At 37.9% G+C, this 23,530-nt stretch overlaps 1 protein-coding gene across 1 annotated transcript in view; it reads left to right on the forward strand.

Moving 5' to 3' along the window:
• The first annotated feature begins 5,911 nt into the window (after positions 1 to 5,911).
• Positions 5,912 to 23,530, forward strand: part of FAM13A (family with sequence similarity 13 member A) — a 431,061-nt gene continuing 413,442 nt past the window's right edge. The window contains exon 1 of the mRNA XM_063610243.1: positions 5,912 to 5,995. The gene's annotated coding sequence lies outside the window, so the exon portion shown is untranslated. The remainder of the gene's footprint in view (positions 5,996 to 23,530) is intronic.

Below are 23,530 nucleotides of genomic sequence, written 5' to 3' on the forward strand. Positions count from 1 at the left end.
GAGTTGGAATAGTTTATATTGTAAATTTGAGCTGGAAAGAAACCAGTGAATCTCAGATACATCTTGTACACCCATTTCTATGTGGAGGATGTAGCTGAAAAAGCATTAATGCTGAAACTTAGCTTCTCCAGCACCTCAACAAATGTACTTGAACACAATGTGTAGCTTGTTTTTCCAACCCAATTTGGGTTTCTCAAATTCTAAAAGTAGAAAGTTTACCCGATTAATGTGACCACTCAGTGTAGTGCAGAGAGATAGGCTTTGGAAATTACCCAAGATTGGTTCTGAAATATAACCCCCATCACTTATCAAATGTGCGATAGGAAAAGCCACCTAACCTGTTTGAGGGATATTCCTGTCTCATACAGTCATTGAGAGGATTAAATGATAAAATATATGTGAAAAATTTAGCAAAGTCCTGGCACATTCTAGGCACCCATAAATTATTAACTCCCTTTCTTATTGCTTCTGTTGAGTATAAGACAAATATAGCATTTTAACCATTTGTGTTTGTTTGCCTCTCTCAGTGTTTTTAAGGCTTTCTCCCATATGTGAGCATCTTGTAGCTTGTCTTACTGAGAGTTCTAGTAGTCTTCCTCTTTGACAGTTGGAACTGTAACTCGCATTGAAACAGAAGCTCTATGAAGATGAGGACTATGGCTTTTTTCCCCTCAAAGACATGGTAGTGCTTGTATCTCTATCAGGTGGCAACTATCTGAATGTTTCTATTTTTTTCCTCTGAAAACCTCATTTTGGTAGTAGCTGCTATGAGTGCCACATTAAGAAGGATTTTGCAGTCATTGGAAAGAGTTTTGTGGTCCAATGTCACCATGGCGCAAAGTTAAATAATGGCATTCATGCCACAAATTAGCCATGGACCCCTGAGGGAAGGGAGTTATGCCAAATTAATCTTTGAAGCCCTGACCTTGTACCAATACCTAATGTAGGTCTTTATATGCAGAAGGTCTTCATTCTGTATTTCTTGACTGTATTAATAAATAAATGTACAGATGAAGTAATCTGTGCCTGAAAGTCATGAATAGCCAGAAAAACTGGACAAAAGTGAAACACAGATCCTTTAAAGACATTATCTGTTAAGTGGATCGGCAAAAATCAAGAGAATAAAGAGGAGAGACTGTCTATGAAATTTTATTTGAAATTTGGTAGATAAAGTATTCCCTCGTTTAGTTACACAGGAACACAGGAGTAAATAACTCATTGTTTTATAATGCCCTTTACCCATAGCATTAATTTCTCCCACTATGATGCAGATCAGTTTTATTTGTTGCATCCATCTTGAAAAGGTTAACTCTGAGCCCACTTTTCGCTATAATAATCCCTCCAGGATACCTCCAAGAACATCTCCTGGAACCATATGGTACTACTTTAGATGTGGGATTACGTATGGGAACATAATAGGGCCATTTAAAATTAAAATAACTCTCCAGGAGTGTTGTCCCAATGAGCTATTCAAGATGGTCAACTAAGAAAAATGAGGTGAATGTTTGTTACTGAAAAGACTCTATATAAATAGAATGAAAAAAGAGGGGAAAAAAAGGTAGTAGAGAGGATTCCTATCCTTGCCCTTAGATAGGACTTTGGTATTTCACAAAATGGACCATTGTAGATATTTGGTAAATTGAAGATATCCCTAAATCTAAAGGATCTTCTTTGATGTTGTCTCAGTGGGTGGCTTATGTGACTACATCAGAATTTATTTAGACAATCTTTATATAGGACTGTTTCTCTTATTTTACTTTAATATAGCCAAGAACAACGGTAAGCTGTTTAAATGGATGAGGATTTAGTTTTCTGACATGACAATTATTTTTGGTATAAGTTTAGAATTGAAGTGTCTTACATGTATTGAGCTTCCAGGTGCACAAAAGTGCCATCTATAGGTTGGGAATAAATTACATGAATAGCTGTGATTCTCTACTCTTTCAGAATCATACAGTTAAAGAACCTGTAGTCCAGTAATGACCATGTGAAAAACTGGGTCATGAGCATTGAATTCATTATATTAGATGATGGATAGTTACTGATGGGACAGGAAACCACATATCCCAACACTTGACCAAAGTGTATTCAAACTCTTGCTGTACCTACTGTTATTATGTGAACTCACTCAAATAATTTAGCTTCTCTGAACTTATTTCTTCATCTGTAAAATGATTTTTAAAGAATCATTGATCTTTCATATTTCAAAATTAGAACTGTTCTATAAAGAGCTTAGTACAGTGCCCAGCATGTATCAGGAACTCAATAATGATAGGTATTGTTATTTTATCATCATCATCATTATTATTCTCCATCTAATAAAAACGAAATGTTAACAATTGTATGAGGTTTTAATTCAATATTGTATTTTAAAGCCATAAGTAATACTTTTCAAAGTTATATAATAATTATACAAAAAATATTGTGGTGTGACTGGCATGGGCAACATGGTAAAACCCCATCTCCACAAAAAAATACAAAAATTAGTTGGGTGTGGTGGCTTGAGCCTATAGTCCCAGCTACTTGGGAGGCTGACGTGGGAGGATCGCTTGAGCCCAGGAGGCAGAGGTTGCAGTGAGCCGAGGTCACACCACTGCACTCCAGCCTGGGTGACAGAAGGAGACCTTGTCTCAAAAAAAAAAAAAAAAAAAAAAAAATGGTGGTAGCCAGCTTCCAAATAGCCACAATGAGCTCCATCTCCTGGTATTTTCTTGTGTAGTCCCCTCCTGCATTATACCAGGGTTGGTCTGTGTGATCCATAGGATATGGCAAAAGTGATAGTATGTGTGGTAGGCAGGATAATAGCTCCCCAAATATGTCCATATCTTAATCCCCACATCCTAAGCCTGTGAATATGTTGAATATCACATTACATGGCAAAACGGATTTTTCCAATGTGACTAAATTAAGAATTTTTGTAATAGGGAGATTATCCTGGATTATCTGGGTGGGCACAATGTAATTCAAAGGATCTTTAAAAGATGGAATAAAGTCAGAGTGAGAGAGATTTAAAAGTGCTATGCTGATGGCTTTGAAGGTAGAGAAAGGAACTACAAGTCAAAAAAAAAAAAAATGCAGATGTCCTCTAGAAGCACAAAAATGCAAGGAGCCTCTGGATTCTCTCCTGAATTCTCTGAAAGGAACACAGTCCTGTCAACACCTTGATTTCAGCACAGTGAAACCCATTCTGGACTTAGGATCTTCAGAACTATAAGATAATATATTCATGCTGTTTAAGGTACTAAGTGCTATTTGTCACAGCAGCAATAGGAAACGAATACAGTATGTTACTTCCAATATTAGCTTCTATCTTGGGCTCTTTGTTTCTGTCTTTTGCATTGCTCACTCTGGGGAAAGCAAGCTGTAAAGTAGTAAGGAAACCCAAGCAACCGAAGGAGAGGCCCCTATGGCAAGGAACTGAAGCCTACTGACACATGAGAGAGCTTGGAAGCAGTTCTTGAGCCCCAGTGGAACTTCAGACGACTACAGCCCTAACTGACAGGTTGACTGCAACTGCGTACAAGATCCTGAACCAGAACCACCCAGCTAAGCTGATCCTGGATTCCTGATGCAACAGAAACTCTAAGATAATATTAATATTTGTTGCTTTAAGCTGCTAAATTTCAAGGTTATCTGCAACACAGCAACAGCTACCTAATACAATATCCTTGTGTAGTCTCCACCCACACAGAATCAGGCTGGCCTATGTGACAAGTGGAATCCTGCAGAAGTGACAGCATAAGACTTCTTAAGATAAGTCCTAAAAATTATTGCAGCTTCTGCTTTTAACTCTTGAATCATTCACTCTGGAGAAAAGCAGCTGACATGTCATGAGCACACTCAAGAAGCCCTGTAGAGCAAGCAACTTGTCAGTTATGTGAGAGAGTCACGTTGGAAGTATACCCTCCAGCTCAAGTCATGCCCTTGACAATTTCAGCCCTTCAGTCTTCAAATCTTCCAGCTGAGGCCCCAGACCTTATTGAGCAGAGACAAACCCTGCCAACTGTGCTCTCTTTGAATGCTTGACCCACTGAAACTGTGAGATAATAAATAATTATTATCATTTTCACCCACTTTGTTTTGAGTGATTTGTTATGCAGCTATAACTAATACAAATGCATTAATATTTAGTATCTTCTAATTGCATTTTAGAAAAATATTTTTTCATGTTTATAATGTAAGTATGTTAGTACCTTTTCAAAATGATGATTGACATGTGTATAAAATAATGTCAACACTTCTTTTCCTCTGATCAGAATCTCTGTCAATATTGTATAAAGCAAATATCAGAGAGAATTTGTGAAAACAAACAAAACAGATTAATGTTGCAGGGTATATAGCAGACTGAATACTTGGTAGGAAAGTGGCTTGTGTTTTGGATATATGGCAGCTTTATTTTTTATAGTTACAACAAATAAGGTCAGAAATTTCTCGTTTACAACTAAGCTCAGCTTGCTCATACATCCTTTATTTGGTTGGATGTGGGAAGGGGATGCAGAAAATGAGATTCTTTGAACTTGCTGATTAAAGGCAATGTAGTCACTTTCTGCATAACTCTTAACCTCTTGGGAACTCAGTTAGTCCATTCAAACTCCAGACTTCATATCTCGACAACGTCACCTCTAACTTGTCCTCCCCTTCCATTGTTCTCCCCAGAAAAGGGTTTGGATCTAGGGAGAAGCTTACATAATACGTGTGTGGGTGCCCATCTAATATCTGCATTGGCATGTCATCTTTACTGGCCCTTCTCTAAGCTGGAGCTTGTCCCACCTCATCTTGGGCAGGTCTCTGTCTTGACTATATTGGCTGCTGAAGCACATAAGGCTGATGTGGCCATCGACTATTCTCTTGCACCCTCAGTTCATGGTCTCCCCCTTTTTCCCACACCCCAAACCTTGTTCTTTCCCTTGTCTCATACTGGGGCTCTAATCCGCTGAACATTTACCGTATTATAAAGTCACCATGCAACCTCACAATAGCATCAACTCTCTTCCTGAAAACAAGGACCTTCTGGAAGGCACAGAGGCTCTCAATTCTCAGACCTTCTTCACACCTCCAAATAAACTGGAAATTTTCTTATTTGTCTTCTACATACTCGAGCAGAAGGGTACTTTCAGCGGGATGGTCAATTTGCTCAGGGAGGCCTCTCTCCTCCAGCTAGTCTGTCAGAGTGAGGCAGAATTTTATAATACCTTCTTGCTTAAATGAAGAGAGCAGCAACTCCTTGTCTAGCCTGGGAAAATCATTTTTCCGTATTTCAGGTGTTCTACCTGGCCAATTAAGTATAGCAGGCCTAATTATTAAGTTATTCTGACACCTTGTAGATAGAACTAATAACATAGGCAATTTGTACATCCATCCTATGTGTATCTGATATGAAACAATGCTGGATAAATGTTTTTAAATGCCTTCTTATTCAAGCCTGCAAGTGTACATAGTATGTTGCTCTATTATATACAGTAAAACATGTCTCCTCATATCTTCAACAAAGCAGCATGCCATACTGCTTTGGCATACTTCGTGGCAGTGTGTAATGTACCAGACAACACGGTGTTTATCACTGAGTTTCTCTTCCTGTCTTTGTTTGCCACTGCTCGTTTCCTAGCAGTATGAAATAACAGGTAAAACCACAGCTTCTAGAGATAGATTATCTTTGATTCAAATTCTGACTCTGCCACTTATTAGCCATGAAGCCTTGGACGTGTTATTTAGCCTTACTTTGTCATTTTTCATCTGTAAATAAAATGAGGTTGTTGGTAATAGTATCTACCTCACTTCGTTGTAAGAAATTAAATGAAATTATATTAAAATCTTTAGAATGCTGGAAAACACTGAATAGTTGTTCCTTATCACTTTTTCCTTATTTTGTCTTTCCGTTCTGTATTAGTGAGCTCTGGATGCCATCACAAAATACCCCAGGCTTGGTAGCGTCAGCAATAGAAATTTATTTCTCACAGTTCCAGAGACTAGGAGGTCCAAAATCAAGGTCAGGAAGGTAGGTTTTATTCTGAGGCCTCTTCTCCTGGCTTGTATGGAGGTAGCCACCTTCTCACTGTGTACTCACATGACCTCTTCTCTGTGCACAAGGGAGAGAGAACTCTCTCTGGTGTCTCTATTTATAAGGGCCATGGGGCCCGCCCCTCGAGACTTCATCTAAAACAAATCACCTTCCAAAAGCCTCATCTCCAAATACTATCATATTGGGGGTTAAAGGCTTCAACATATAAATTTGGGGAGGTGGGTGGAGCTACAAACATTTAGCCCATAACACATTCCTCTCCCAAAACCCAATTTCTTCCTCTACCTTGACTTCCTATACCTTAAGTCAAAACTAGATCTACTAAGTGGATAGAAACACTCAGTAAATGTTATGTATGCCAAAATACTTGATTCAATGGAATGCTAGGTCACAGGTACATTTTTCTGAAAGGTATCTGGACCAGTCATGCACTTGTACAGAGTTAGAAATAAAGAAGACCTTACAACCATTACCTATTCTACAAATAATGCTGGACAAAAACAGCATGACAAAACTCAGTGGCTAAAAACAATGTGTTTATTGCTCATACATCTGGAATCAGCTGCAGTTCAGAGACTTAGGCTGGGTGATTCTTCTGGCCTCAACTGGCCTCTCCCGTTTGCCTGTGTGTAGACTGACTATTGGTGGGGATCTCATTTTTCTAAGTTTTATCTGGCTTGGAGAATCCAGCTTGTCTTAACAGGTCTCATATACCATGTGTCTCTCACATCCTTCCAGCAGACTAACTCAGCCATGTCCTCTCATGAGATGCAAATACAAGTAAGCTCAGTGCCCTGTCCTGAAAGCAGAGAGCAAAAGGAAACACATTCTACTGGCCAGAGCAAGTCCCAAGAACAATTCAAATTCAAGAGATAGAGAAATAAACTGTGCCTTTTCATGGGAGGAATGAGGAATTAGAGCCATTTTGTAATCTGTTGCACCAACAATCCTTTAGTCAGCTCTACCACCCCTCATTTTCTTTTTCAATTAAAACATCACAAATTTTAATTAGAGAGAGTATGGTATATATTGGGGGAGAGAGTTTTATATAATTCATGAATTACCCAAAGGGTGATTTATAAAAAGTCTTTCTTCATAAGAATTTTGGTGGTTGTGTGGGGGGTGGTGGGGGCACTGTATTTAGAAAACATATTTAGGAATAGTTCTGAACATAATTTAATTTCTTTTTGTGTGTCTCAAACTGAGAAACTTTTTTATTAAATAGAAACATTTGTGTGCTATATATTGCACAGAAAAGAGAATATTAATATAAACTAGAAGGCTGAAAAATATCAAAATCTATTTGCTAAAAATGTATTACCTTATCTTAGTGTTTACACTTAGCATCCAGTTATGGCCAGGAATGAGGAAATTTGATTTTTGGAAATGAAACAATAATGTGCTGCCACCTTGTGTACAATGCCTGTAATCACCATTATTTGCCATTGGCATCTCTAGAATACTAATCAGAAAAAAATACTGCAATGAAGGGAGACATTTTGTCCTTATGAAAGGCAGGGTTTCTTAATCTTTTTCTTAATCTTTTGTGTGCTCATGGGACTCTTTGACAACGTATGGGCCTTTTTTCATAATAATGTTTTTAAATGCATAAAATAAAACACCAGATTTAGAAAGGAAACTATATTGAAATATAGTTATCAAGAGATTTAAAATGACAAATGTATTAGACTAATCCATGTGTTTAATTAACATGTCAGTAACAAAATGTAGTGGTTAATCTAGTAACTACTATGATTTTGAGCTGATAGTGTAAACATATTTTGAGACATCTGCAACAACAGTAATATGATATGAAAATGTATGTCACAGGCTGATACTATTGTGGTCTGCTGCCTGTGCTGTATTCATAATTGAAGGAAATGTTTTATTACAGTTAGAAATTAGTGGAGAAAATTGGCCCTTTTTTTCCTATCTAAGTTCATGGGCCACTTGAATTCTATCCATAGACCCCTGGAGCTCCAGAGACTCCAAAGTAATCACTCCTGACCCTTAATGTAGATTATATTTGATCACTAAACAAAGAAAAACAACACATCGAAACTATCAAAATCAAATCTTCATGGAAACCCTATGAATCCATGAAAATGTTCTTTGAATAACATATTTTTGAAGAACAAAGCATTAATTTTTCTCTCATAAATATTACTTTTATACACCATAATGTAATGAACTATTGGATATTTCTGATATTTTTATATTCTATATTATCAAGTATATGTCAACAAAATATATGTGTCGATGTGTTGTTTTATTTGATTTCTTAAGGAACTGTCTAAATTACCTGGATTTTAGCCCAAGATTTGTCTTTTGATGATTCAGCGATCTTGTACATTTCTTTCTTTTTCCTTCCCTTCTCCTTTTCTTTGCTGTCTTTCTTCCTTCTTTCTTCTTTCTCTTTCTCTCCATCTCTCTCTCTCTCTCTCTCCCTCACACACACACACACACACACACTTTATTTTATTATTCTTTCAACAAATATTGAATAAGAGATGAATATGTGCTGACAGGTGTGCTAAGCTTTGGATAGTGGATAGTGCTCTCAGAAGCCTCGCAGTCAGTCATAATATATCATGGCCCAGGGGCAAATGCATCACATAGCCAAAGAAGACTCAGCTTCATTCCCATGGTCCGGGTATGTGTTCAGCTCCATCATAATGGGTCTTAGCTTCCACAAGACCCTCCAGGTCAGAGACAGAACTGACATAGGTTTCTGTCTATCCTCATGTGCTTGAGCTCATACTGTGGGTTACAGCTTGTTCTTGCTCTCCTCCACTTACCATCTCTCTTCCCTTCCCTACTGCCTGCTCTGCAGACTTCAAACTCTTAACATCAGACACAAGGGTGACATGTTTACGGAGACTGCTTTACCAGCTCCCAGCATTGCATAAAATTAAATCCCCGTAACAAATATCTGATTATTACAGATACGTATATATTTTGTTTTATATATGATATATATTATATATTATATAATTATATACAATTATATATTACTATATAGGATATCCATATCCTAATGTAGTTATTAGACTAACCATTAGAGTTTATTTTATATATAATACAATTATAGTATATTATTAATATAATATATAATTTTATATATAATAGATAATATTAATATAATTACATATTATATATAATTTTACTTTATATATAATTATATATATAAACTCTAATGGTTAGTCAAATAACTACATTAGGATATATATGTATATCCTAATGGCTCTGCTTCTCTGTCTACTAAAGGATAGTCTCTGTGCTGATTCTATCTAGATCTCCCAAGCCCATCCCAGGATTCCTCACGTGCCATACGGCACTTCTGTCCCACAATATCCATGCTGAAAGGTCTTCAGAAACAATAATCTTCGGTTTTCTCAGCCTGAGCCCTGTGTTCTTTTTTTTTTTTTTTGTCTTGCTCTGTTGCCCAGGCTGGAGTGCAGTGGTGCAATCTCGGTTCACTGCAGCCTCTGCCCCTGGGTTCCAGGGACTCTCCTGCCTCAGCCTCCTAGATAGCTGAGATTATAGGCGCACGTCACCATACCCGGCTAATTTTTGGATTTTTAGTAGAGATGGGGTTTCGCCATGTTGCCTTCTGTTCTTTTACTCTCCTAGTCCAGCATTCTCATGGGCATGATCAACATTCTCCTCAAGCTGCGGAGTTGAGAGGGACATTTGAAAATCTGCAAGAGTCACACTGGAGATGGAGCCACTCACTCTGTGGCCCTTTGACATTCTCCATGTGACACCATTAATCATGGCCTGGTAGCGCAAGCTTAGGAGTGCTCAGGCTCTTTACTGTTTAATTGCTTTATGTCCAGCATCACATGGGTCATACTAGTTCTTGTTGCTAGTCCAGAATTTCCCAAAAAACTGCACACTAGATCAAGTTATATTCATAAAACCCAGTACATAGCTTTAGAACAGTATTCAGTGGAAATATCTGCACAAGGGTATGCTACAGAATGTTAATGGGACATACTGTCTCAGAGTCAGGGCCATTCTCAAATTTACTCATACAGACATCAGGAAAGACTGACCCTTTTATTTTGTGTTATGAATGTATATTATTTAAAAAAAATAACTTTGTTACTGTAATAGCTCAACTATTACCTCCTATTTGAGGTCTTCCTCAGTTCCTTCAGACAGAGCTAATGACTTTGGTATGTAACATCATTTTAATAAAAACCACATTGTATAATGACTGGATGGTTTCCCAGCTCATCCACAAGACTGTAATCCTCTCAAGTCAGCAATCACACTTTCTTCATCTTTGTTTAACTAGTTCCTAGTGTATTGAGTTTTATTAAAGTTTTGTTGAATGAAAAATAAAGTTATTTTTATTTTATCTCAATTTTCCAGGCTTGGTAAAAATAACTCATTGTTACTTTTATGTGTTACCAAACACCTTGATGAACATTAAGAATCTGTCTAAAGGCCAGGGCATGGTGGCTCACACCTGTAATCTCAGCATTTTGAGAGGCTGAGGCAGGAGGATCACTTGAGCCCAGGAGTTCAGACAAGCCTGGGCAACGTAGTGAAACCCCATCTCTACAAAAAATAAAAATACCAGCCTGGACAAAATGATGAAACCTCACATTTACAAAAATATACAAAAATTAGCCTGGCATGGTGGCTCACACCAGTAGTCCTAGCTGCTTGGGAGGCTGAGGTGGGAGGATCACCTGAGCCCAACAGGTAGAGGCTGCAGTGAGCTGTGGTCATGCCACTCCACTCTAGCCTGGGTGACAGAGTGAGACCCTGTCTCAAAAAATAATAGTAAAAATAAATTAAAAAAAAAAAAGTAAAAAAAAATTAAAAAAATAGCCAAGAACGGTGGCTCTTGCCTGTTGTCCTAGCTACTTAGGAGGCTGGGGTGGGAATATTGCTTGAGCCCTCTGAATCAGTGATGTCCAGTAGGACTTTCTGTGATGATGGCTATTATGAATTTGAAATGTGTCTAGTGCAATTAAAAAAGTGAATTTCTAATATTATTTCAATTAATTTAAAAATAAATAGCCAAATATGGCTACAAGATGCCAATTGGTCAGAGCCACTCTGGATGCTTGGCATTTTGCAGACACTTCCATAGGGATAGCCTGTGTTTTGACTTTGAGTCTTTAAATGCCACAGACTAAGCTCTATCAACTTCTTCCCTCTGATAGTGTTTTGAACCTAAATTCACCATAAATTAGGGGAAAATGATCTCATGCTGGAACAGATATTGATAAGATAATCTTTTTCTAAAAAATGGCCTTAGAATTTAGTAGCATCATTGATTTTTGGTTTTAATTAATGACATTTAAAATATTTCGCATTGCATATTGTATGTTCTGGTCTATTTATCAAAGCATTTAAAAAATTATCTAAAGAACCTAATGAGGTTGGATAAAAGATAAGCTTGTTAGACCAATGTCACCTAGATTATAAACTGATGAGTCTTTTCAAGTTAATTTGTGATCATTAGTGGGGAGACATTTTAGGCAGTATAATGTGTTTTTAATGGAAAATGAACATATTGTTGGACAAATAATCTTCATTTCTCTTGAAAAAACAAACTTTCCTGAGATTACAGAGCCATTCTGTTAAACGAACTACGCACAGTTTACTGAACACATTTGTATAAAACTGTCCATTAAAGATAAGTAACCGGTTCTTAAATCAGTGCCAATTTTGTTTTGGGGGTTATGTGAGACGGTGTTTTTGCTCTTTTCCTCAAAAATAGGCTACAGAAAAAAAATCTCTATAGAGATGATTAATTCATTCAGAATGTTTGATGTATTTTAAGGGTTTAACCCATAGAAAATACACAACCACAGTAAGAAGGGGATTTCAATTAATAAGATATATAAGAAGAGGATTGTAAAACTGATTATATAGCTGTAGCTTAATCATACGTGTTATCTGCTTGTATTTATCATGGAATCCAGAAGACAAAAGGCAAGTGTATATTTTTTGAAGTTTAAACTTAAGAGATCCTAATTTAAACCAAGGACCTCAAAAGCACTAGCTAAACCACTAGCCCCACAATAACTAAATTTAGAAATTCACATTTACAGAGAAATTCATCTATTATTTAACTATAAGCTTTTTAGAGTAAAATGAGATCTATTTTCAACAACATCAAACAATACCACAAATGTGAAAACAAACTAATAAGATTCAAAGGAATTGCACAATTAAAAAATACAGACAATAAAATGTGTTCTTTACATAATACTCATGATTTGTGTTTCTATGGTGTTTTTAAGAAGCAGCTTAATGCATCTCTTATACAGACCTGTATTTGAACCTTATTTCCATAACTTACTCATATCCTTGCAAAGGTGCTGTGCTTTGATTTCTCTGTCAGTAAAATGTAGATAATCATCATGACTTTTATATGGAAAGCATTTAGAATATTAAGTACTCCATAAATATTAGCCATTCTCATTAAAGGCAAGGAGTCTCTTCTTTCATTTATTTCTTAAAATGTAAATCTTGATATGTGTGATCTTCTGTAATATCTTTTATTTTCTTTCAAGCATCAGCTATAGGAAGATAAATCGGAGCATTTGCAAGCCTACAGAAAGAGCAGGGGTTAGGAAATTGTAATTGTAAATCAGACTAAAACTCTACTCATTGCCATATAAGTGGCATAAGAACATATGCCAAAATAACTATGAATAATAAATTTAATAGCAGAGTAATCTTCTAGTAGTGAAGGACAGAAGTGATTGCTAATATTATTATATTATAACTTGAAGTTGCTAGCTAGTGAGATCTTCATTAAAAATTTGAAGTTTTTGTTGTGGCTGTTGTTGAAATAACAAGAGGAAAAGGGGAGAATCTGTATCCTACCCCAGAATTCTAGCAGATGAACCACAGGAAGACGAATTGGTGGTGACAGCTGGAAAGAAGAAAGGTGAGCAGACCAAATCTCTAGGGCCTGCAGGAAGAAAAGATTATACTGAAAGCTGACTCCAGATGAGGAAGGTGACTCAAGTGCTTAACCAGCAGGAGGGCCCATATGTTACCTCACAGCAGGGAGACGAGAAAGATGCCCAGTCAGGGATTTGATCAACCCCATGATTATATAATGAATGGAAATACTCACTGGAGTTAGACAGATCTAAGTGTAAATCTTGGCCCAGCCATTTGCTAGCAATGCAACATTAGGCAAGTTTTTGTTTTTTTTTTAACTCTCTGAGATTTATTTTTATTACTGTAAAATGAAGACAATAATTGTAATTTCTTATAGTTTTGTTGCTTTAAGAAAGACGTTTATAAAGTGATTAGCACAATTCCTAGAAGAAAGTAAATTTATTTCTAAATTTTTATTTTTAATTGACCAACAATAACTGTATATATTTATGGGGTACAATGTCATGTTTTGATATATATATATACATGTTATGGAATAATTAAATCAAGCTAGTTAACATATCTCACACATACTTGTTTTTGTGTGTGATGTAAACATTTAAAGTCTACTCTCTTAGCAATTGTGAAATACACATTACATTATTAACTATAGTCACCATGCTAAGCAATAGATCTCAAAAACTTATTCCTCCTAACAAAAACCTTGTACCCTTTGACCAACATCTCCCTCTTCCTAAGTTTAAAATTATTATTTGAAGCGAATATTATTTGAGGTTGAGGAAAGATCTCTAAGCAACTGTAGCTTAAATAGATATTAAACTATTAACTCCCCACAGAGAATCTGTGAGCTATGAATTGACTAATAGCCCTAGACAGTCATTCATTAAAGATGTTATGCCTTTTATCTTTTTAAAATCTTGGTAGTTTTTCTTAGATTCTCTTCTATTTTGGTTTGTTGACCTTTCTCATGACCTCCTCACCCTGTATTTTCAAATTCAGCTATGATAGGATATGAGGACATAATAAAAATGTCTATGTGCTTCTGAAAATTAGGGCCAACTTCTACCTGATGCCTGATTTAGAGATATCCCTTCTACCTTAGCCACCCAGATACTCTGTGAAAGCCTTCTGCCCTGGGAATGCAGTGCAGACTTCACGTGCCCTGGCTTCCTGCTGTTATGCCTCTAACAAGGACAGATAAGTCATATACAACTACATCCTATATAAGTACTTAACAGCAAGTTTGTTTACAGCTTCAAGATAACTAGCAAATAAGAATTCTTCCCCAATAAACAGTTATTTATCACTTACTTTTTAAAAGACCACTATTCTACAAGCTATAAAGAAGACTGTTAAAAAGATCTAGAAAAATCTGATCTTTTAAATGTAATTTAAAACATTAACTCTCTAGTACTGAGAAACAGAAAAAAAAAAAGGCTGTAAGTACAATCTTTAGACTGTGCTATCGGGGAACCTGCCCCGATTTTCACATAGGTTCTTTTCTATTTTCCTTTAGCGTTGGCCAGCTTGAGAAATAAAGGGACAGAGTACGAAAGAGAGAAATTTTAAAGCTGGGCATCCAAGGGAGACATCACATGTTGGTAGGTTCTGTGATGCCCCACAAGCCGCAAAAACCAGCAAGTTTTTATTAGGGAGTTTCAAAGGGGGAGGGAGTGTGCGGATAGGTGTGGGTAACAGACATCAAGTACTTTACAAGGTAATAGAATATCACAAGGCAAGTGGAGGCAGGGCGAGATCACGGGACCACAGGACCGGGGCAAAATTAAAATTGCTAATGAATATTCGGGCACCATTGTCATTGATAACATCTTATCAGGAGACAGGGTTTTGAGATCAACAGTCTGATCAAAATTTATTAGGCAGGACTTTCCTCTTCCTAATAAGCCTGGGAGCGCTATCGGAGACTGGAGTCTATTTCACCCCTGCAGTCTCGACCATAAGAGACAGGCATACCTGGGGAGGTTGTTTATAAGCCTATACCTCCAGGTGCATATTCTCTTTCCCAGGGATGTTCCATGCTGAGAAAAAGAATTCAGCGATATTTCTCCCATTTGCTTTTGAAAGAAGAGAAATACGGCTCTGTTCTGCCCGGCTCACCGGCAGTCAGAGTTTAAGGTTATCTCTCTTATTCCCTGAACAATTGCTGTTATCCTGTTCTTTTTTAAAGGTGCCCAAATTTCATATTGCTCAAACACACATGCGGTACAATTTATGCAGTTAATGCAATTATCACATGGTCCTGAGGTGACATACATCCTCCTCAGCTGACAGGATTAAGAGATTAAAGCAAAGACAGGCATAGGAAATCACAAGGGTATTGATTGGGGAAGTGATAAGTGTCCATGAAATCTTTACAATTTATGTTTAGAGATTGCAGTAAAGACAGGCATAAGATATTATAAACGTATTAATTTGGGGAACTAATAAATGCCCATGAAATCTTCACAATCCACGTTCTTCTGCCATGGCTTCAGCCAGTCCCTCTGTTTGGGGTCCCTGACTTCCCGCAATGCTGTGCATCAAAAGACTAAGTTACTACTTAACCTCCATTGACCTCGATTTCCTCTTTGAGAAATAAAGCAGTTGAACACAACTTGATCTGTTAATTCCCTGCTAAATTAACCAGTGTGTGGTTCTATGACTGTGGTGGACACTTTAGGAGCTAAAGATAGCTTAATTTACAGGTGCGTTTGTCTCTCATAGAATATAAAAATATATTATTTTCAAAGCTAGCAGTGGTAGTTTAAAAAGATACTAAGAAAGACATCCCTTAGAAAGCATATGAGTAAGAACACATAAAATGAAAATTACTCAGGCCAAAGCACCTTATAATTTTTTTTTCTTTTTTTGAGACAGAGTTTCGGTCTTTTACCCCAGGCTGGAGTGCAATGGTGTGATCTCAGTTCACTGCAACCTCTGCCTCCCAGGTTCAAGCAATTCTCCTGTCTCAGCCTCCCGAGTAGCTGGGATTACAGGCACATGTCACCACACCCAGCTAATTTTTGTAGTTTTAGTAGAGACAGGGTTTCACCATGTTGGCCAGGCTGGTCTCGAACTCCTGACCTCAAGTGATCTGCCTACCTAGGACTGCAAAAGTGCTAGGATTACAGGCATGAGCCACCGCGCCCAGCCTACAACACTTTTAAGTCACTTGTTGGCCTGCTTTTCACTCACCAATCAAAAATAATTTCATTAATTCATTTTCACCTAGAAATTTAAGTATTTGTTTCTTCTGATCCATTGTGCATGATCCTCGGGGGGAGCAAAAAGGAATAATTAATTGTAGCCTCCTCAGTTTTTGGTTAAATGTGAGAAAAAGTAATCAGAAAATGGATAAATCTATATTATATTTATATGAGTTTCCTACAGGTGCTGTAACCAAGTACCAAGAGCTGGGTGGCTTACACCAACAGAAATTTATTGTCTCACAGTTCTAGAGGCTGGAAGTTTGAAATAAAGGTGTCGGCAGGGCCACAACCATTCTGACAGTCTAGAAGAGAATCCTTCCTTGCCTCTTCTAGCCTCTCGTGTTTGCTGGTGATCCTGGGCATTCCTGGCTTGTAGATGTGTAACTCCAGTCCCATGGCCACCCTCCATGTGTGTCTTCACATCTTCCCTCTGTCCATGTCTATGTCCAAATTTCCCCTTCTTATAAGGACACCAGTCATATTGAATTAAATCCCTTACCTTAACCTGGTTAAACCTGCAAAGACCCTACGTCCAAATAAGGTAACGTTCTGAGGTACTGGGGGTTAGGACTACGAAGTATTTTTTGAAAGGTACACAATTCAATCCATAACAATACCTTTCCCTCCTCCAGAATAAATTCAGTGAGTACACTAGGTTTAAAGTTTGTCAAAGACCAGGAACTGAAATAAATGTCATACAGGACTTTCATCACTTGTATAGGTGATATTGTTTGGTTGTGTTCCAACCCAAATCTCATCTTGAATTGTAGCTCCCATAGTTCCCAGGTGTTGTGGGAGGGAACTGGTGGGAGGTAATTGAATCATGGGGGTGTGTCTTTCCCATGCTGTTCTTGTGATAGTGAATAAGTCTCACTAGATCTGATGGTTTTATAAAGGGGAGTTCTCCTACACGCTTTCTCTTGCCTGCCACCAGGTAAGCCATGCCTTTGCTTCTCCTTTGCCTTCCACCATGATCGTGAGTCCTCCCCAGCCATGTGGAACTGATGGCAGTAGTGGGCCATTTGGTGAGGCCACTGCCATCACGCCAGCATCTACAGGGAGGGCATGATAGGAGGCATACAGTCCTACAGTCCCCTTTCTGCAGCGTGCCATCCTGGGGGCCACCATAATGGGGCTGGATCACTCGAGGGCAAAGGGGAGCTCCACACTGCCCCAGGGCACTGGAGCCACATGAGGAGCTTGCATCAACATTGCCCTGCCCCAGATACCAGCTCAGGCCCAGTGAGGACCTGGCACCCCCACCCCAGGCTGCAAGGGGTTGTGGCTGGGTGCCATGCTCCATAGATCTTGGTGGGAGCCGGGGACAAGCAGGGGCCCTGCCCCTTCCAAACTGGTGAGGAGGGAGCTCTCCCAGTGCAACTGCAGCTGCTCAAGCTGTGGCTGCAACGGGCATACCTGTGCTCTTGGGAGCTGAGAGTAGGCAGGATCCCAGCCCTGCATAGCTGCAGCTGCCCCCTCAACCCCACCTCCCTGCATGCAGCTGCAGCCCAGTGGCAGACCCAGGGATACCCACACTCTTGGGGCATCTAGAAGTGGGGTTGGGGCCAAGCCTGAATGCTGTCACAGCCCAGATGGGTGTGCACATGCTCAGGGCAGTGCTGACATGCCAGCCCCCTGATGCCTCAGCCCCCTTCAGACTTTGGGCATGTAGGAACACGGGAAGAGAAGCTGAGGGGGCACTGAGGATGGCTGGGCACTGGCCTGCAGGTGCCCCTTGGTGCCAGCAGCCTGGGCCCCATGGATGACTGGGGAGGCAGACATGCTCCTGGGTGGAAGGAGGTGGGTCCCCAGTGAAGTCCACCTTCAGGCTAGGATAGGCCTGAAACCTGGGGCTGGGCTGCCAGTTCTGCAGACCAGAGAGGGAACTCATGGTGCTTTTTCCTGGGCCCACCCATGGCTGTCCCTGGACAAATCAGCCCACACTTCCGCCTCCTCTGAGGCCCCATAAAAGCCCCAGGCTCAGCCAGAGCAGGGCAGAGGATGGAGAGACAATGGGACAACCAGCTGCAGAGAGGAGCTGCCCTCTTCACTGAGAGCTGCAGAGACAATGGGATGACCTGCTGGCAGAGAGGAGCCACCCACTGCAGGTCTCCTCTGAGCTGTTATAATACTCAAGAAAGCTCCTCTTCATCTTGTTCACCTTCCACCCTGTCTGTGTACCTTATTCTTCCTGGAAACAGGACAAGAACTCAAGCAAAGGTGCCACCAGCCACAAAGGTTTCCAGGCAGAAAAGCAACATCCCAAAGATCCCGCAATGGAACTGTGAATCCATTAAACCTCTTTCCTTTATAAATTTCCCAATCTTGAGTATGTCTTTATTAGCAGCATGAGAACAGACTAATACAAAAGGCAAGATATAGTTTATTGGAACCACCAGGAAATTTAGAGATATTGATTAAGATGAACTTTTGCCTAGCTGGCTGGGTCAATATCTTTGTAAATGAAGTATTGTAGAAATAAATATTCATATTCATAAAAGTGTGGATTTTTTAGAGCTTACTAGTTTTGAAATACTGTTCTAAATGTTTGACCTGTATTAATTAATAATTCCTTTTATTACTCTATAGTATAAGTATTATTGTTATTCTCATTTTACAGTGAGGAAACTGGGGCGCAAAGAGATTAAGTAACTTGATCAAAGCCACACAACTATTAAGAGGCAAAACTAGGATTTGAACCAAGTAGTCTGGCTCAAAAAGCTGTGCTCTTAATTACCATGAAATATCCTTGCATCTACATTCTAGTGGTGAAGCAAAACATATTACCACGATATGACATAAAAACAAATAGTCATTTATGCATATCAGAAATCAAAATGTTAATTAGCAAAAGAGAAAAACTGTACAGATTATTTTTTAAAGGCTGGCTAATGTGTTTCGTAATACCAGAAACTTCAACAACTTCAAGGAAAATGTATATTATGAAAAAAAATTCATAGATTTCAAACTTTTTTGCACCAAAACAAACTCATACTAACTTGTCATAACACATCTGAACAGGATTTAGTTTGAGGCACTAAGAGGGTAAGACATCAGTTTGAAAAGAGCCCCTTTCAGAGCAACATGAATTCTGTTGAAACTGAAGTAAGAACAAACACCACACGATGAAGCTTGGGTGGAAGAATGGTGAAATCATTGATGATTTATAAAAAAGTTTATGGCTGGCTGCGGTGGCTCACACCTGTAATCCCAGCACTTTGGGAGGCCAAGGTGGGAGGATCACCTGAGATCAGGAGTTCAAGACCAGCCTGACCAATATTGTGAAACCCCATCTCTACTAAAAACACAAAAATTGCCTGGCATGGTGGCGGGTGCCTGTAGTCCCACCTACTCAGGAAGCTGAGACAGCAGAATTGCTTGAACCCAGGAGGCGGAGGTTGCAGTGAGCCGACATCATGCCACTGCACTCCAACCTGGGTGACAGTGAGACTCTGTCTCAAAAAAAAAAAAAAAAAAGTTTATGGGAACAATGGCCTAAAGAAATCAGCAGTTTACAAATGGATAACTGGTTTTAAGAAGGGACGAGACAATGTTGAAGATGAACCCCACAGTGGCAAACCATCCACATTAATTTGTCAGGAAAAAATTAATCTTGTTCATGCTGTAACTGAAGAGAATCGATTATTAACAGCAGAAACAACAGGCAACACTGTCGACATCTTAACTGGTTCAGCTTACACAATTCTGACTGAAAATTAAAGTTGAGCAAACTTTCCACTCAACGGATGCCAAAACTGTTGTGCTTAGGTCAGCTGCAGACAAGGGCAGAGCTTTCAAGGGAAATTTAAAGTGAGATCAAAATCCTGACACATTTTTTAAAAGAACTGTAACAGGAGATAGAACATGACTGAAGACAAAGCACAATCAAAGTGTGGCTACCAAGAGGTGCAAGTGGTCCAGTCAAAGCAAAACCGGTCCAGAGCAAAGGTGATGGTAATCATTTCTCAGGATGCTCAAGGCATTTTTCTTTTTGACTTTCCAGATGGCTAGTGAACAATACCATCTGCTTATTATGACAGTGTGTTGAGAAAATTAGTCAGTTTTAGCATTTTAGCAGAAAAAATGCCCAGGAAATCTTCACAACAGTCCTTCTCCACCACAACAATGCTCCAGCTCATTTATCTCATCAAACAATAACAAATTTGCAAGATTTTCACTGAGAAATTATTAGGCATCCATCTTACAGTCCTGATTTGGCTTCTTATGACTTCTTTTTGTTTTCTAATCTTGAAAAATCTCTAAAGGGCACATGTCTTTCTTTAGTTAATTATGTCAAAAGATTCCACTAAATGGTTAAATTCTCGCGTCCTCCAATTCTTTATGAATGGGCTAAATGGCTGGTATCACTTATAAAAGTATCTTAAACTTAAATGGAGTTTATGTTGAGAAATAGAGTTTCCATTTTTTATTTTTATCTTTTAATTCTTTTTTTTTTTTTTTCACAAGCTTGTTGAAGTCCCCTCAGACATCCTATTTCTTATGGCTCTTTAAGCAAGTTTTATTAAGAAAAAAAAACAAGTCTGACCAACTTTTTACATGAAAGAGATTAAAAGATCATTGCATTATGCAAAAACTGACAAATGGGACCTAATTAAACTAAAGAGCTTCTGCACAGAAAAAGAGTTTACTATTAACGGAGTAAACAGACAACCTACAGGATGAGAGAAAATATTTGTAAACTGATTCTGACAATCTGACAAAGGTCTAATGTCCAGAATCTATAAAGAACTTACACAAATTAATAAGCAAAAAACAAACAACCCCATTAAAAAGTGGGCAAAGGACACGAACAGACACTTTTCAAAAGAAAGCATACACACGACCAACAAGCATATGAAAAATGCTCAACATCACTATTATTAGAGAAATGAAAATCAAAACCACAATGGGATACCATTTCACAAAAGTCAGAATGGCTATTATTAAAAAATCAAAAAACAACAGATGCAGGCAAGGTTGCAGAGAAAAGGAAATGCTTATACAGCGCTGACGGGAATGTAAATTAGTTCAGTCATTGTGGAAAGCAGTTTGTTGATTTCTCAACACACTCAGAACAGAATTACCATTTGATCCAGCAATCACATTATTAGGAATACACCCAGAGGAATACAAATCATTCTACCATAAAGACACATGCACATGTATGTTCACTGCAGCACTATTTACAAGAGCAAAGGCATAGTATCAACCTAATTGTCCATCAGTGGTAGACTGAATAAAGAAAATGTGGTACATATACATTATGGAATACTATGCAGTCATAAAAAAGAACAAGATCATGTCCTTCACAGCAACATGAATGGAACTGGAGGTGATTGTCTTAAGTGAACTAACATAGGAACAGAAAACAAAATACTGCATGTTCTCATTTATAAGTGGGAGCCAAACATTAAGTACATGTGAACACAAAGAAGGGAGCAACAGACACTGGGGCCTACTTGAGGGTGGAAGGTAGGAGGAGGGTGAGGATTGAAAAATGACCTAATATGTACTATGCTTAGTACCTGGGTGATGAAGTAATCTGTACACCAAACTCCATGACGCACAGTTTACCTATATAACAAACCTGAGCATGTACCTCTGAACCTAAAATAAAAGTTAAAAAAAAATCACTACATTATGAAATGATGCTAACTAGAAATAAGATGTTGAGCACATGGGAAATTGGCCAATAAACTATTAATATTTTAGTGTAAGCTTATTGTATTAATCAGTTCTCATGCTGCTATGAAGAAATACCCAAGACTGGGTAATTTATAAAGAAAAGAGGCTTAATTGACTCACAGTTCCACATTGCTGGGCAGGCCTCAGGAAACTTATAATCGTGGTGGAAGGCACCTCTTCACAGAGCATCAGGAGAGAGAATGAGTGCCAAACGATGGGGGAAGCCCCTTATAAAACTCAGATCTTGTGAGAACTCACTATCACAAGAACAGCATGGGGGAAACCACCCCAATGATTCAATTATCTCCACCTGGTCCCGCCCTTGACATGTGGGGATTATTAGAATTCAAGGTGAGACTTGGGTGAGGACACAGAGCCAAACCATATCAGTTATCTAAACATAATTTTTAGAGACTGTCTATTTAACTAAATATAAACTGTATTCTTCAAATAGGAAAATGTAAAATGCATGTCTTAATGATAAAGAAATGTGCTTCCTACAAGTACTAAGTAATTTATTCTTCTTTAGAGGAGTTTTGTTATCTTAGAGAATACAATTCTTTTGGCCAAAGGTTTCTAACTAGCCTTCTTAGTAAAATTAAATTATTTTGTAAACCAAAACTGTTAGTTGCTTATAACATGTAGGCACAATAAAATGTAAATATTACCATTTATTGGTTTGCATATTTCTTTTAAACGGCCTTAAAATTATGCATCAATATATGCTCAGTGCTAAAAAAGAATTATTAGATTTTTAAATTGCAATTGCAACTTTGTTCTTTTAGCTTGCTTAAAATTTCTAATTGGGTCATTATTTTAAAACTAAACAAAATATGTTAAGACATATAAAAAGCCTTGGCACAGATGTCTATGATGTTAGAGCCCATTTTTTGCTAATATGCCTAAAGCTTATATTTGTAAGTGAACGGAGAGTCCCAAGTGCACTGATGACATATGTTCTTGTAATTAACAATTTACATCTGGTTTCCTGATTCTGTTTTGTACACAGTGCATTGGCAAACTGCTGTGTTTTAATTCATGACCCATTTAGATTAAATTTAATTGCACTTATCTTTTAATTTCATTTTTTATTATATGGTAAGTGGTATATTATTTTTCACAGTTACGCTATTTTTTTAGAAATGTTTTATAAGCAATTATAATTTTTGTTAAAAATGTAATATTCAGAAATGGAAGGCAGTTCAATTTTGCATGCAGTAGCAATGCTATAGGCAAAGAAAGAATGCTTTCAATGACCATTATTTTTGAAGGTATTAGGACATTACTGACAGATATTTTTAGGAACTGAAATAGGTCAAGGTCACCAAACTGGTCATAATATTTTTCTAATTGAATGCACATAATAAGATATATTTTTAGAGAAACCATATTTTAAGCCTACAAATGCTTTCTGAATTAAATTCTAAAGAAAATACTTAATATTATACTCTTCAGATTTCTTTTTAATAGCTCATTATAAATATTTTATTATTACATTGCTGAAAGTGCTGTAAAACGAAACTGACTAGTGTGACGTTAATACATATCCAGTTAAGCCAGTTAGTGATTTTCTGAGCAAAATAGCTTCATTACTTGATCCCAAACAAGTATCATTTCATTTCATATTAGAAAAAACTTTGTTTCATTAAAGACATGTTATAATCATATTAATCTTGATTTATTATGCAAGCCCTTCTATAGATAAAACAAACATTTTTTTCTTCAAAAGTGATAC

Source organism: Symphalangus syndactylus, chromosome 10 (assembly GCF_028878055.3).
Source record: "Symphalangus syndactylus isolate Jambi chromosome 10, NHGRI_mSymSyn1-v2.1_pri, whole genome shotgun sequence".
Taxonomy (NCBI): Eukaryota; Metazoa; Chordata; class Mammalia; order Primates; family Hylobatidae; genus Symphalangus; species Symphalangus syndactylus.